This window comes from Podarcis bocagei (assembly GCF_964188305.1).
Source record: "Podarcis bocagei genome assembly, chromosome: W".
NCBI lineage: Eukaryota > Metazoa > Chordata > Lepidosauria > Squamata > Lacertidae > Podarcis > Podarcis bocagei.
The window spans coordinates 82993820-83009625 of record NC_138131.1 but is presented as its reverse complement, the minus strand read 5'-3'; the positions used below and the strand labels follow the sequence as shown (position 1 = coordinate 83009625).

At 45.4% G+C, this 15806-nt stretch overlaps 2 long non-coding RNA genes across 2 annotated transcripts in view; one reads left to right on the top strand and one right to left on the bottom strand.

Moving 5' to 3' along the window:
• LOC308578325 overlaps positions 1–15806 on the top strand; it is a 792667-nt gene that overhangs the window by 580408 nt on the left and 196453 nt on the right. The gene's annotated exons all lie outside the window — the stretch shown is intronic.
• The window catches only part of LOC308578321, a 29109-nt gene that overhangs the window by 1468 nt on the left and 11835 nt on the right, over positions 1–15806 (bottom strand). Inside the window, exons 2-5 of the long non-coding RNA XR_014003876.1 lie at positions 4037–4149; positions 2332–2413; positions 2118–2233; positions 398–467 (exon numbers count right to left, since the gene is read on the bottom strand). This is a non-coding gene — a long non-coding RNA (uncharacterized lncRNA). The remainder of the gene's footprint in view (positions 1–397; positions 468–2117; positions 2234–2331; positions 2414–4036; positions 4150–15806) is intronic.

Sequence of the window (15806 nt, the reverse complement as noted above, 5' to 3'; positions counted from 1 at the left end):
TCCATTTATTCTTAAGAAAAAGCTTCAGCTGTTTATTTATCTTCACCCCCTAAACTAGGAGTAACAGCTATCTTGAAAATAATCTATCATCTTTGAATACAGTTGTTCTTGCATAATCATTAAAAAAATATGATATGAAAATGTGCTGTTAAAAGAATGCTTCCAAAACATCTATTAAAAGCATACATTCTCAGTAATATATTACTTTGGAGAGAAGAGTGCTGACATTAAAACGTTTCTGTGAATACAGTTGCCATCCACACATAAAAAAGGGAGACCCTACATCTGCAGGTAAAAAACCCACTTAAGGAGATTGGGAATATGGAAACCTATAGCTACATATTTCATTCAGTCCAGCAAAATGCAAAGGTGCATTTCCTTGTATTCATGGAGTTACCTGTAATGTTTCATTCTCTTGAGACCTGGAACTCCTCTTCCGTGGAAGTAATGAAGGTGGATATTCAAACCTGTTTAAAGGTATTAGGTAGGCTTAATATTGATTTGTTTATCCCACTGATGAGCTAAATGCCCTGGCTGCATACCAGTTGTTGAAAACTCTTTGGGCTGGATAATGCAAAGAAAGCACCAGCCTTAACAGTCATAGAGCCAAACAAGAAGTGTAAGTAGCAACAAATTGAGTAGTCAGGGAGGTGAATAAAGGAGATGAGTTCTGGGATCAGGCTTGGCTATGAGACAGAGTCAGTTTTGGCTGCCTGAGACCTGACCTTTACAGAGAGCAGGACAAGGGGACTGTGACATTGCTCTTGCTTCTTGACTCTTGTGCAGCTTTCAATACCATTTCCCGTAGTATCCTCCTGAAATGACTCAGTGGAATGGACACTGGTATCACTGTGTTACTGGGCTTCCATTACTGCAGTCCTGAGAACAGCACCAGAAGAGTGCTTTATGAATCTCTGACAGTTATGTTATGGAGTACCCCTGGGTACAATTGTATCCCCCAGTGCTATTTAAAATCTATACAAAGCCACCAGAAGCCACATGGAGCCTGGACCTGTGCCCGGACACAGTGGTGGGACAGATGAGGGAAAGTAAGCTGAGGTTGAATCCTGCCAAGGTGGAGGCACTATAGGTGTCTGGATCCCATGTGCAATAAACTGATCAATTACGTGCCATGGATGGGGTCACACTTCAGCTGAATTAGCTGGTATGCAATTTGGGGGTGCTTTTGGATCCAGCTTTGTCAATGGAAGCCCAGGTAACCTCAGTAGTTCATGGATTAATGATTTCAAAGCTGGATTACTGCAATGCACTGTAAGTAAGTTTCACTTTTACTGACCCAGAAACTGCAGTTAATGCAGAATGCTGCAATACAGTTGCTGAAATGATTGGGATCCTATCAACATATAACACCTCTGCTCAGATATCTACACTGGCTGCCAGTTTGTTACCAGGCTAAGTTCATGGTGTCACTATTAGTATACAAACCCATAACAGTTTTGGACCACTTTACCTGTGGCATCACTTTACCCCATATACTCCCCATCAACCACTTCTATCGGCAGAACTGACACAGCACAACGTACATAACACTCATTCCGCAGTTACAAAACCACAATTTTTTGGTGTTGCAGCACCTATACTTTGTAACTCTCTACCTACTAATATCAGATAGGAGTATTGACTGTAATATTTTCAATGCCTGCTTAAAACATGTTTAGGCTAGCCTACGCAGACAAGTTGAATGATGCAATGCATTTTAATCTCCCTTTGTTTACTGATTTTAATTATCTTTTTAATGCTTTTAAATACCTGTTTTTAACTGTCTTGTACTGATAATTTTAACGTATTCTTTTTTATAACTGCTTAGAGGCTTTACTACAATCAAGCAGTATATAAAAGTTGTGAAATACAGGTGGTGACCATTTTGCATGCGTCCAATTGATGTGTGGCCTTCCATGCATGCCATTTTCTGACCCAGAAGGGGATGGAATGGGCTTACACACAATATGACTCAAAATGCAACCCCTGCACAAAGGAGTTGCCTGAACATAAAATAAACTCATTAAAAATTCCAGTGACTTGACCCAACCTAGGCAACGTGACAAGAGTAATTTTATTTAAGTAGATCCATAGCTGTGTATAGCATTGTTACCTACCTGAAAGAACGATCAATAATAGTGAATACATCTCCATGCTTTAAGTACGTAGGCTGCTGAAAAATATTTCCATTGAGTTCTGTTGGGTTTGCAGGACTTAAGTTAAACAAAGTTGCCTAAAAATAGATTTAAAAATATTCAGCTCAGTCAATTAAGAAAGGTCCAAGAGACACACAACAAATCAATACAAAAAAATAAAAATAAGAATGCATACCTCCTTATTTTCATTGACTTCGATTTTACAATGTTCTTTGGAAACCTGAGGCAGCTGAATTCTGATGTCACACTCTCTTTTCCTTTAAATATAATCATGCAGTTTTCAGATTAACATTTGTATATTACACAGAGATAAAGGGGTTTTTAATATAAAAAATGCCATAATGCTACTATTCAAATATTAGAAAAATTATAAAGACAAACTATGTAGTATTATGAAAACTGAACTTGTTTTAACTGGAAAAAAACACTAATGTTTACTGTTGGCATGCCATAAACCAGAGATGGCTAATCAATTCAGGGTCTAGAGCCACACTGGTCCAGGGTGAACCATGATATCTGCATGCCAAAGCAAGCATGCCCAAAGTGTAAATGTGTCCATGGCTAGAATTGCAGTTCGCAAGCTGCCTTCAAAAAGCTTTTATATTCTATCAATACTATTTAAAAGCCTTTTTTGATAATCTATTATTATTTATTAAATTCTGTAAAATATAAATATATACATAGGAAAGAATACATTTTATGGATCAGAACAGGGGACCTGTAGAACTGGTCGATGAAGAAATAGTATTTTTTTAATGGACAAATTGGAAGGTTGCAAAGGGAGGACACAAAAAACTTCCTGGGGAACTATATATGGCTCACAGGCTATAGGTTGGCTACCTCTGCCATAAACTTTCCCCTGCCTTCATTAAATATGCACTTGGCCACTGGTACCTATTCACGTAGATACTTGGAGAAAAGATACTCTAAACCAGAGCAACACCTGCATCCAATAAAACCCTCCAAAGATATGAAATGATAAACACAGATGTTGCCGATATCACTTGCTTATGTAAAACAGAAAGGTTGAATAACTATTGGAGTTAGTAAAGTTCAACCTTTCAGAGCAGGTTGTACAATTCAAAAATTTCTCTAAAGTTGAAAAAGAGCTCTCTCTATTGACTTTTATGTATGGTGAACTTGAAGCAGACAATCCCGAGACATTAATTCGAGAACAGCAAAGATGCTTATATCTCCAATAGCAAGTGAATGTTGCTCCTTTCATTTGACCCACTGAAAGCATGCTATTAACAATTTTTGCCCACAAAAATATTATAGCTTCACTTGAGAGTTTCAAAACTGTGAAGAAAAATTAAATTTAAACCCAAAAGTAAAGACAAATTCCTATCTACTAGCTCTCAAAAAGGTCAAATTTACACCAGTGTGCAAACCTAAAATGTGCACATTGATGCAGTGCTTAGGCATATTGACAATTTAATTGACATCTTAAGTTTTGCTGTTTTAAAGTGCAAGCAGGTACGCGCAAATCCCCAAAAGGGGCACAAAAAGGAGCAAATACGGCCCTAAAAGAGTGAAAACAGCAAAAATGGAGTCTAGCCTTTGCAAGTGCAGTCCCAGGAGCCTTTTACGCCTATGGAGAGTTGAGAGTTTAAGAAAGTAGATTTGGAGAGTGATTGTGGAGCTGGGTGGATTTCTGGCTTTTTTTCAAGCGTTTCTAGAAGTTTAACAGGTGGTTGCAGGCTTTTTCAATGGTGCCCCAATATATGTAATTTCACTTAAATATGTGGTGCCTTGGAACGTAACCTCCATGTAAATGGGAGTTTCCTGTAGCAAAGATTTTACTGTTTCCCTTTGTGAAAAGAACAGTTCAGACAATTAAATTCCAACATTCAAAATACCTTCCAATAAATAAGTCTTACCTTCCAAACAAACAAGAGTTTTTAGTCAGCGGAAAATGAGTTCCATCACTCCCATTCTTTTTAATGACAACAATTTTCCCAAAAAGTGGCATTTTCTCATCTGTAATTCCTACCTGTAAGGATTGAACATTGAGAACTCAATAAAACTTTACCTAATTAGAATATATGATGAGCACCTTTCTATTAAGACAATACACCAAGAGAATTACAATTTTCTTACACTTTTCTTAAACCCAGATTATCATGAAACTATGTAAAAGCCTCTTATCAGGTCTATAGCTACAACATATAATGCAAATTACATTATATAATACAGGAGACACATACAAGTGTACTATTTGTACACGTATACTGTTTTGCTGCTCATTAACACTAGCTGCTAAAAAAAATTCAAGTCATTTCTCAGTAACATGATCAAAGTCATAGACGTACAAGTAATTTGAACAAGACATCTTTAAAATTAATGAATGTATTATGGCATTAGCTTTCATGGAATACAGTGCACTTCATCAGATGCACAGAGTGAGATCCTCAACTGTCAAAATATTGCACACATGGGTGCTGTTGGGGTGGATGGGTATAATGTGGCCAGAAAGAATGCAGGGAAAATAGAGACAGTGAAAATTACATAAATAACAATGATAGTTCACAGAATCAGTTGTGAATAATAGATATCCTGGCATTTGTATGCCAATTAACTTGTATGTTTTGTTAACATTTCATTTAGTACTACAATATGTTTACATAGAGCTGCCCTTGAAGCTAGTTCAGAAGTTCCAATTGGTGCAAAAATGCTCCCACCTCACTATTCAGTATCAAAACTGGATACAATATTGTGACAGCACTCTTGAAACAGTTGTGCTGGTTACGTGTTTGCCCAATTTAAGGTGCTCACTTTAGTGTATTGTCCTGCATGGCCTGGATACTTAAAAGAGCACCTTTCCCCATTATATGCCAGCCTGTGCTTTGAGATCTGACAGAAAGGTCCTTCTTATAGTTCTATTTAAAACCAAGACGCAAACAACAAGACGGTAAGAAGAGCCTGCTGGATCAGGCCTTCAGGCCTATTGACAACCTAATCTAGCATCCTGTTATCACAGTGGCCACCCAGATGCCTGTGGGAAACCCACAAAATGGACTTGAGAACAACAGCACCATCCCATTCTGTGGTTTCCAACATCCTGCTTCTGGAAAGGACTCATGTTATGGCTTCTGTGTTATGGCTCCCCGATTACAGAATTGCCTTCCACTAGAAATACGTTGGTCCTCTTTGCTGGTGTCTTTATGTCATTTACTCTGCTTGGCATTTGGAGGTCAACTGCTCCTACTGTTGCTGAGTTATAAGAGGTGTTATATTGGTAGTTTAATGATGGATGTTCTACCGTTTTTTATTATGAATTGTATACAGTGCTCAAAATTAACCAGGCACTAGGCATTTCCACCATCTGGAAGTGCATGTCTGGGGATCCTTGGATCTAGACTGTTTTCATACAGTAACACTCCATCCTGTAGAATTCTATTGGTTATATTTTATCTACACAATTGGGAATGAATTTCTGGAAACAAAATGCTTCTCAGACTGCAGCCTGAGCAGGAGCAGTTACCATTAATAAAAAGAAGTTGGAATAAGCCAATACACATGTGGACTTTTCTTCTTCAAGTTCTCAAAGCTCCAGGTTGTCATTTGAACTATCCAGATGTTTAACTGATCACAGCCCATTGTTTGAAAAATAAAACTTTAGAGCTGTCTTGCCAAAAATATATATCCGAATTTCTAACACAAATTGTATACCATCTTAGCAACTTCATTTAAATTAATTAAAAAACATATTTGCCTTACTTCAGCCCACAAGTGAAAAAAGGAAACTCTTGATATATAGTTTCACATTGCAAGTCTGAATAAAGTATTCTTATTACAGGATGGCCAGTTTGTTATCATTTACAATGTCCTGGGAGACTGGAATTGCCCCCCAACAGTTTTTTAATATTGTAATTTCTGATGAGATTAAATTTATTCTTCTGCATAGCAACTGGCCTATTTGTAGTATGTATGCAATAATCCACTAACAATGCTCTTAATCATTCTACATATAAAGTTATTCTAGTCCTCTTAATCAATTCCAATAATTTGTCAGTGAAAGTCTGTCATGTACATGAGCAGTTTAACTTGAATCCATAGGACACTGAAACCACATGTCTCCTCCTCATGTGAATCACTAATTGATTTCCAGGTACTGTACTATACAGATATATAAATGCATCTATTTTACTGTCTACCCCATACAGTACTGTCAAAGCAATAACGTTTACAATCTGTATACCGTATTTTTCGCACTATAGGACGCACTTTTCCCCCTCCAAAAATGAAGGGGAAATGTGTGTGCGTCCTATGGTGCGAATGCAGGCTTTCGCTGAAGCCTGGAGAGCGAGAGGGGTCGGTGCGCACCGACCCCTCTCGCTCTCCAGGCTTCAGGAGAGCCCCACCGCCAGCCCCACAAGCTCGGGGGACAGAGGGAGAGGCGCAGCGCGCCCTTCCCGCTGTCCCCCGACTTGGTTAGAAGGCTGGCGGGGGGGAGCCTGCTCCTCCCCGTCGCCAGCCCCGCAAACTCGGGGGACAGCGGGAGAGGCGCAGCGCGCCCTTCCCGCTGTCCCCCGACTTGGTTAGAAGGCTGGCGGGGGGGGAGCCTGCTCCTCCCCGTCGCCAGCCCCGCAAACTCGGGGGACAGCGGGAGAGGCGCAGCGCGCCTTTGCCGCTGTCCCCCGACTTGTCTAGAAGGCTGGCGGGGGGAGAAGCCTGCTCCTCCCCGTCGCCAGCCCCGCAAACTCGGGAGACAGCGGCAGGGGCGCAGCGCGCCTTTGCCGCTGTCCCCCGACTTGTCTAGAAGGCTGGCGGGGGGAGAAGCCTGCTCCTCCCCGTCGCCAGCCCCGCAAACTCGGGGGACAGCGGGAGAGGCGCAGCGCGCCTTTGCCGCTGTCCCCCAACTTGGCTAGAAGGCTGGCGGGGGGAGAAGCCTGCTCCTCCCCGTCGCCAGCCCCGCAAACTCGGGAGACAGCGGCAGGGGCGCAGCGCGCCCTTCCCGCTGTCCCCCAACTTGGCTAGAAGGCTGGCGGGGGGGGAGCCTGGTTTTGCGGGAGGCGGGGGAATCCCCCCGCCTCCCAGGAAAGCCAGGAGAAGCCGTGCAGCCCTTTTAAAAGGCGCGCGGCTTCTGCCGGTTTTGCGGGAGGTGGGGGAATCCCCCCGCATCCCAGGAAAGCCAGGAGAAGCCGTGCAGCCCTTTTAAAAGGCGCGCGGCTTCTGCCGGTTTTGCGGGAGGTGGGGGAATCCCCCCGCCTCCCAGTAAAGCCAGGAAAGCGCTGTGCAGCCCCTCCGCCAAGGAGAGGCTGCACGGGGCTAAAGGGGAAGCCAAAACAGCGAGCGGGATCCATCCCGCTCGCTGCCTTGGCTTCCTCCATAGCTGCGCGCAACCCCTCTGCCAAGGAGAGGCTGCACGGGGCTATGGATTCTTTAGCCCCACGCAGCCTCTCCCGGGAGGGAGAGGCTGCACGGGGCTAGGGGAAGCCAAAACAGCAAGCGGGATCCATCCCGCTCGCTGCCTTGGCTTGATCCATAGCTGCACGCAACCCCTCGGGCAGGGAGAGGTTGTGTGCAGCCTGTACGCTGCTCTTTGGGGCTGCGGGGGGAAAAAAAGATTTTTTTTCTTGAATTCCCCCCCTAAAAACTGGGTGCGCCCTATGGTCCGGTGCGCCCTATGGTGCGAAAAATACGGTACATAATAGAGGAGCTGTACAAATCAGCAACTACACTTTCACACAAACAGTTGTACTTACAATGAGACAGCCTGCTTTTTGTGAAACAGCTTCATCTGCATACACAACTGGAATAATAGTCTGGCTTTGCAACTATTTTGTTCCATGTTTCCACCTCATGTGATTGGTTTACTAACAAGTACATTTCCTTCAGAAACATTTTCGTTTTTAAAAAACCCCAGAAACTTTAGGATGGTAACTGTAGATACATTAATGTGTGGTATGGATACCAACATAGTTACAATATTTTTATACAGTACCACAGCAAAGAGGCAGGTGGCACCTTTTTAAAAGTAGAAATACCGTGTTCTGTAGAAAGCTCATTTAATTTAAAATGGTCTCAACAGAATTACATGAAGCAAAAAAGTTTCAGAAGAATAAGCAACAAAGACATTGAAAAGTCAGGTGTGCTGGGATTGCCAACTCAGTTATGCAATTGTTCCCAAAAGATATAATCAAACAAGGTAAATCAGATGTAGCCAACGAAGTGCCCCCTCCCCAAACTGTTCTACAAATCCCATCATGCCAGACTATGCTGGCTGAGGCTGATGGGAGTTGTAGTCCGACTACGAATATTTATTCTGTGCAAAGCCACCCTGCAGCGTTTTGCTGGAACCCGATTTTCCATAAGAGAGATCCTCTGTGGATGCAGCGCGCTCCGGAAAGGCGAGAAAGGCGCGCTTTTCAAACATACCTCGCGACTAGTCTTGTGGAGATGCCCCGTTCCCCACAAAACAGTGGTCTAATGCGAGGGGAAACGACCTATTCGCAGCTCTCACCACCAAGTTAGCCAGGCCTGTGCTGTGAACAGTGCCGGATTTACGTATAAGCTAAACAAGCTATAGTTTAGGGTCCCACTCTTTTGGGGCCCCCCAAAAAATTTAAAGGGGAAATAACTGGATGTACATTTCCAAACTAAAAGATAAAAAAAGGGTCTGCATAAAAGGCGGATCTATACGGATCCTCATGGATCCTCCACTTTTTAAAAAATAATTCCAACAAATGCAGTGTCAAATCACACCTAGAAGGCACGCCTACAAACTGGACTATAAAAAACGTGGATCCAACACTTTGCCACGCTGCAGTACCATAAAAACATGGATCCGTGGGACGGATCCTCATGAATTCATATGATTTTTATATTGAAACAAAATAAAAACACCATGCTTCTGTAGACCACATCTTAGTCTGTAGGAGGAACCAAAAAAATCACGCATCCACTGTTTCGTGGTGCCGCAATGGCGCAAAAACATGGTTAAAAAACACGGATCCTCATGAATCCTCATGATTTTTGCACTAGATCAGCCCAAACTCACTTTCAAATTACACATCATGTCCAGGGGCACAACATCCACCACAGAAATCACGGATCCATGGCTTCCTGGCCATACCGTGGCCCAAACGTGGTTTTCAAGAACAGATCCTCATGGATCCTCACACTTTTTGCATTGGACCAACCCAAACTCACTGTCAAATCACACATCATTCCCAGGGGCACAGCCTACACCACAAAAAACTCAGATCCACGCCTGCCTGACCACGCCCTGGCCCAAAAACGTGGTTCCGAAGCACGGATCCTCATGAATCCTTATGATTTTTGCACTAGATCAACCCAAAGTCACCATCAGATCAAACATCATGGCCATGGGCACAGCATCCACCACAAAAACCACGGATCCACGGCTTCCTGGCCACTCCATGGCCCAAAAACGTGGTTTTGAAGCACAGATCCTCATGGATCCTCACGCTTTTTGCATCGGGCCACCCCAAACACACCGTCAAATCACACATCATGTCCAGAGGCACAGCCTGCACCACAAAAATCACGGATCCAAGGCTTCCTGACCATACCGTGGCCCAAAAACGTGGTTTTGAAGCACGGATCCTCATGGGTCCTCATGCTTTTTGCATTGGGCCAACCCAAACTCACCGTCAAATCACACACCATGTCCAGGGGCAGCGCCTGCACCACAGAAAACTCGGATCCACGGCTTCCTTGCCACTCCAAGGCCCAAAAACGTGGTTCCGAAGCACGGATCCTCATGGATCCTCACGCTTTTTGCATTGGGCCACCCCAAACTCACCGTCAAATCACACATCATTCCCAGGGGCACAGCCTACACCACAAAAACTCGGATCCACGGCTTCCTGGCCACTCCATGGCCCAAAAACGTGGTTCCGAAGCACGGATCCTCATGGATCCTCACTCTTTTTGCATTTGGCCAACCCAAACTCACTGTCAAATCACACATCATGTCCAGGGGCACAGCCTGCACCACAAAAAACTCGGATCCACGGCTTCCTGGCCAATCCAAGGCCCAAAAACGTGGTTTTGAAGCACGGATCCTCATGGATCCTCACGCTTTTTGCATTGGGCCAACCCAAACTCACCGTCAAATCACACATCATTTCCAGGGGCACAGCCTGCACCACAAAAAACTCAGATCCACGGCTTCCTGGCCAATCCAAGGCCCAAAAACGTGGTTCCGAAGCACGGATCCTCATGAATCCTTATGATTTTTGCACTAGATCAACCCAAAGTCACCATCAGATCAAACATCATGGCCATGGGCACAGCATCCACCACAAAAACCACGGATCCACGGCTTCCTGGTCACCCCATGGCCCAAAAACGTGGTTTTGAAGCACGGATCCTCATGGATCCTCACGCTTTTTGCATTGGGCCAACCCAAACTCACTGTCAAATCACACATCATGTCCAGGGGCACAGCTTACACCACAAAAAACTCGGATCCACGGCTTCCTGGCCACTCCATGGCCCAAAAACGTGGTTTTGAAGCACGGATCCTCATGGATCCTGACTCCTTTTGCATTGGGCCACCCCAAACTCACCATCAAATCACACATCATGTCCAGGGGCACTGCCTGCACCACAAAAAACTCGGATCCACAGCTTCCTGGCAATGCCATGGCCCAAAAACTTGGTTTTCAAGCACGGATCCTCATGGATCCTCACACTTTTTGCATTGGGCCACCCCAAACTCACCGTCAAATCACACATCATTCCCAGGGGCACAGCCTGCACCACAAAAAACTTGGATCCACTGCTTCCTGGCCACTCCATGGCCCAAAAACGTGGTTCCGAAGCACGGATCCTCGTGGATCCTCACGCTTTTTGCATTGGGCCAACCCAAACTCACTGTCAAATCACACATCATGTCCAGGGGCACAGCTTACACCACAAAAAACTCGGATCCACGGCTTCCTGGCCACTCCAAGGCCCCAAAATGTGGTTTTGAAGCACGGATCCTCATGGATCCTCACGCTTTTTGAATTGGGCCAACCCAAACTCACTGTCAAATCACACGTCATAGCCAGGAGCAGAGCCTGCACCATAAAAATTATGGATCCATGGCTTCCTGGCAGCGCCATGGCCCAAAAAGGTAGTTTTGAAGCACGGATCCTCAAGGATCCTCACTCTTTTCGCATTGGGGCTCCCCAAACTCACCATCAAATCACACATCATAGCCACGGGCACAACTCACAAATCATGAGTTGCACTACAAAAATCACAAAAATCCCCTTACCTGCACTGTTAATGTCACCACTGCAATATTATTATTAGTGCCGATAGGAGAATATATGACTACCGTATTTTTCGCTCTATAAGACAACTTTTTACCCTCCAAAAATTAAGGGGAAATGTGTGTGCGTCCTATGGAGTGAATGCAGGCTCCTTGGCTTCAGCGATAGCAACACGAAGCCTCCAAAGCACAGAGGGAGCGCTCCCTCCACGCTCCAGAGGCTACGCGTTGCTTTCGCTGAAGCCTGGAGAGCGAGAGGGGTCAGTGCGCACCGACCCCTCTCGCTCTCCAGGCTTCAGGGATAGCCGCCTGAAGCCTTTGGAGTACAGCGCAAGTTCCTGCTGATCTCCGAAGGCTTGCGGATAGCCGCCTGAAGCCTGGAGAACGAGAGGGGTCAGTGCACACCGATCCCTCTTGCTCTCCAGGCTTTGCTTCTCTGGAGAGGCACTGCACAATGTTTCCTCTCTGCGCAGTGCCCCTTCAGTGAAGCTGGAGGAGAAATGGAAGGGGCTCCGTTTCTCATCCCGCTTCGCTGAAGGGGCGCTGAGCGGAGAGGGGGAGAATTTTTTTCCCCTTGTTCTCCCCCTCCTATGGTTCGGTGCGTCCTATAGAGTGAAAAATACGGTATATATTGTACCAAGATATGGTTCATCTTCAAGAACAGATCAAATACATGCCAAAGTATTAAAGAGGAGAAAAAATATGAAACTGCTTACATACTGTCAACTAATATCCAGATTCAAGAAAGACTGTATGGCAAACATACAGTGAAAATCAGTGAAAAGATAGAATCTGAGTCCATCATAACAGAGTTCTACCTTCTGGGTAAAATTTATAAACTATTACTCAAATATGACACCAAGCCCGAACAAGCAAAACCTTATATGACAAAATGGATGCAAAAATTTTAAGAGCAGTTCACAGTAGAACAGTGAGAACAATTATGAATAAAGGAATAAAATTTACTGCAAATTAAGCCCTAAAACAAAATTGGTACAGTGGAACCTCGGGTTGCAGACATAACCCGTGACTGAGGCACGTCCGCAACCCACAGCATTCGCATCCTGAAGCGCCACGTCTGCACAGGCACTGGTGCAATTTGGCGCTTCTGCGCATATGAAAGACCCAGTTCTCTGAGTGCATGTTCTGGAAGTTGGGCAATAGGGGCAGTACAGGATTCCTTTTGGTGTACTGACCTCCCCGCTGCACCAAGGATTCCCTGCCCGAGCTGCTTCAGGTCATTGCGGATGTTCTCCTGGAGATACCTAGTTTGGTTGTCCTAGGGGATTTTAACATCCATGCCAACATGACCTTACAAGGGGCTGTTTGGGACTTCGTGGAAAGCATGGCCTCCATGGGGCTGTCCCTGAATAAGTTTGGCCCAACTCATAGTCACGGACATGCCTTAGACCTAGTGTTCACCAATAGTGACATGGGTGATATGAAGTCCAGTTGCACCAGGAAGTGATCTGACCATGGCACTTCTTTTGTTTCACTTTTACCTAGTGTCATCACTAGGTAAAAGTGAAACAAAAGAAGTGCCATGGTCAGATCACTTCCTGGTGCAACTGGACTTCTCCGTGACCCTTCTCCTCTGCAGGGAGGTGGGACCAATGTGGATGGTCCGCCCCCGCCACTTAATGAATCCAAATGGTTTCCAGAGAGTGGTAGGGCATGCTTTATCCCATGTTGATGGCCTTTCAGCTGATTCCCTGGTGGCCTGCCGGAATGTGGAGTTGACCAGGGCTATCGACTGTCTGGCTCCGAAGCGCCCTCTCCGACTGCATGGAGCCCTGACAGCCCCGTGGTTTTCTTTGGAGCTGCGGGTGAGGAAACAATCGCTGAGACGGCTCGAGTGCCAGTGGCAGAAAACTCATTCTGAATTGGACCGGACACAGGTTAGAGCTCAATGTCGAGCCTACCAAGTGGCGATAGCAATGGTGAAGAAGACTTTCTTCACCGTCTCTATAGCATCTACAGAAAATAGTAGCAGGAGACTCTTTCAGGTGGTTTGCAATTTAATGGAACCACCTTTACCACCGGGGCCTTGTAAAGACCCCAAGACCTCCTGCAACGATTTTTCAAATTTTTATGCAGATAAAGTTGCTCATATTCGGAAGGAGGTAGACACCACCGTGGGAGCAGGGTCAGGGCGAGAGAGTGCTAGAGCCCTGTCTGGTCAAGTTGCATGGAATCAATTTCAATCCGTTACCCCCGAGAATGTGGACAGGCTGCTTGGATGCGTGAAACCAACCACCTGTCTCCTTGATCCTTGCCCATCCTGGCTAATAAAAGCAAGCCGGGAAGGGCTGGGCAATGGGCTCTGCGGGGTGGTGAATGCTTCCCTCTGTGAGGGGGCATTCCCAGACCAGCTGAAAGAGGCGGTCATTAAACCGCTTCTTAAAAAAACATATTCAGACCCGGCCAGTATGGCCAACTATCGCCCAGCCTCAAATCTTCCATTCTTGGGCAAGGTGATTGAGCGGGTGGTTGCTGAACAACTCCAGGCACGCCTGGAGGATGCAGACCATTTGGATCCCTTCCAATTGGGATTCACGTCTCCTCAAGGGACTGAAACTGCCTTGGTCGCGACAATCGATCATAACATCCTTCTGGACCGTCTAGAGGAGCTGGGAGCTGAGGGCACTGTTATACAGTGGTTCTGCTCCTTCCTCCTGGGCTGTGTCCAGAAAGTTGTGGTGGGGGATGAGTGTTCAGACTTACTTGTGGGGTGCCTCGGGGTTCCGTCCTCCCCTCCATGCTTTTTAACATCTACAGGAAGCTGCTGGGAGAGATCATCAGGGAGTTTGGGCTTGGTGTCCATCAATATGTGGATGATACCCAACTCTACCTCTCTTTCAACTCAGAACCAGTGAAGGTGGTGAAGGTCCTGTGTGAGTGCTTGGAGGCGGTTGGAGGATGGATGGCAGCTAGTGGATTGAGGTTGAATCCTGACAATAATACAATAATGAAGTTCTGTTCTTGGGGGACAGGGGGTGGGCTGGTGTGAAGGACTCCCTGGTCCAGAATGGGGTAACTGTGCCCCTGAAGGGCCAGGTGCACAGCCTGGGAGTCATTTTGGACTCACAGCTGTCCATGGACGCACAGGTCAATTCTGTATCCAGGGCAGCTGTCTACCAGCTCCATCTGGTACGCAGGCTGAGACCCTACCTGCCCGGAGACTGCCTCACTAGAGTGGTGCATGCTCTTGTTATCTTCCGCTTGGACTACTGCAATGTCCTCTACGTGGGGCTACCTTTGAAGGTGACCCAGAAACTACAACTAATCCAGAACGCAGCAGCTAGTCTGGTGACTGGGAGTGGTCACCAAGACCATATAACACATGTCCTGAAAGACTTACATTGGCTCCCAGTACATTTCTGAGCACAATTCAAAGTGTTGGTGCTGACCTTTAAAGCCCTAAACGGCCTCGGCCCAGTATACCTGAAGGAGCATCTCCACCCCCATCGTTCAGCCCGGACACTGAGGTCCAGCACCGAGGGCCTTCTGGCAGTTCCCTCACTGAAAGAAGCAAAGCTACAGGGAACCAGGCAGAGGACCTTCTTGGTGGTGGCGCCCGCCCTGTGGAACGCCCTCCCACCAGATGTCAAGGCAGCCACCAGACTTTTAGAAGACATCTGAAGGCAGCCCTGTTTAGGGACGTTTTTAATGTGTGACTTTTTAATGTATTTTTATTTCATTTTTTGGGAAGCCACCCAGAGTGGCTGGGGAAACCCAGCCAGATGGGCAGGGTACAAATATATTTGTAGTAGTAGTAGTAGTAGTAGTACTTTGTAGGATTTGATAATCTTTATAGGTCTTTTAAATTTCTAATCTATCTATCTATCTATCTATCTATCCCCTCCCCCGTTTCCCTTTCTGTACTTCCTTATCCTTATAAAATTGAATATATATATATTTTTAAAATTTACGGCTCCACAGTTCTCTGGGTCGCCCCATATTCATTACCCAACCACCTATGCTGCTCATGGCCAGATCACTTTGGGGCACTGCCATGCTGTAAAAAGATTCTCATGAAGCACAGATCCCCATGGATCCTTAGGGTTTTTTTATGTTTGGTCACCCTGAAATCACTATCAAATCACACCTGATGTATATGACCACAGAACGAACCACAAAAACCACAGAGCACAGCCAAGGAACAAACACTATATTAAATACTTTAATCCTCATGGATCGGCATGATTGTTAAATGGACTCCACCAAATTATATTGTAAGATCACACCAATGTCTATGGAATGACCGAAATACAAACGCTATCTGAAATGGTTCTGCATTAGCAAGAACATTGAAATAAAATGACATTCATATTCATAGCTTCCACTGTGAAGAACTGCACCTGGAAATTTTTGACACTGCTAAACCTCAAGAATGTCCAAGGCAGAGATTGTGATGA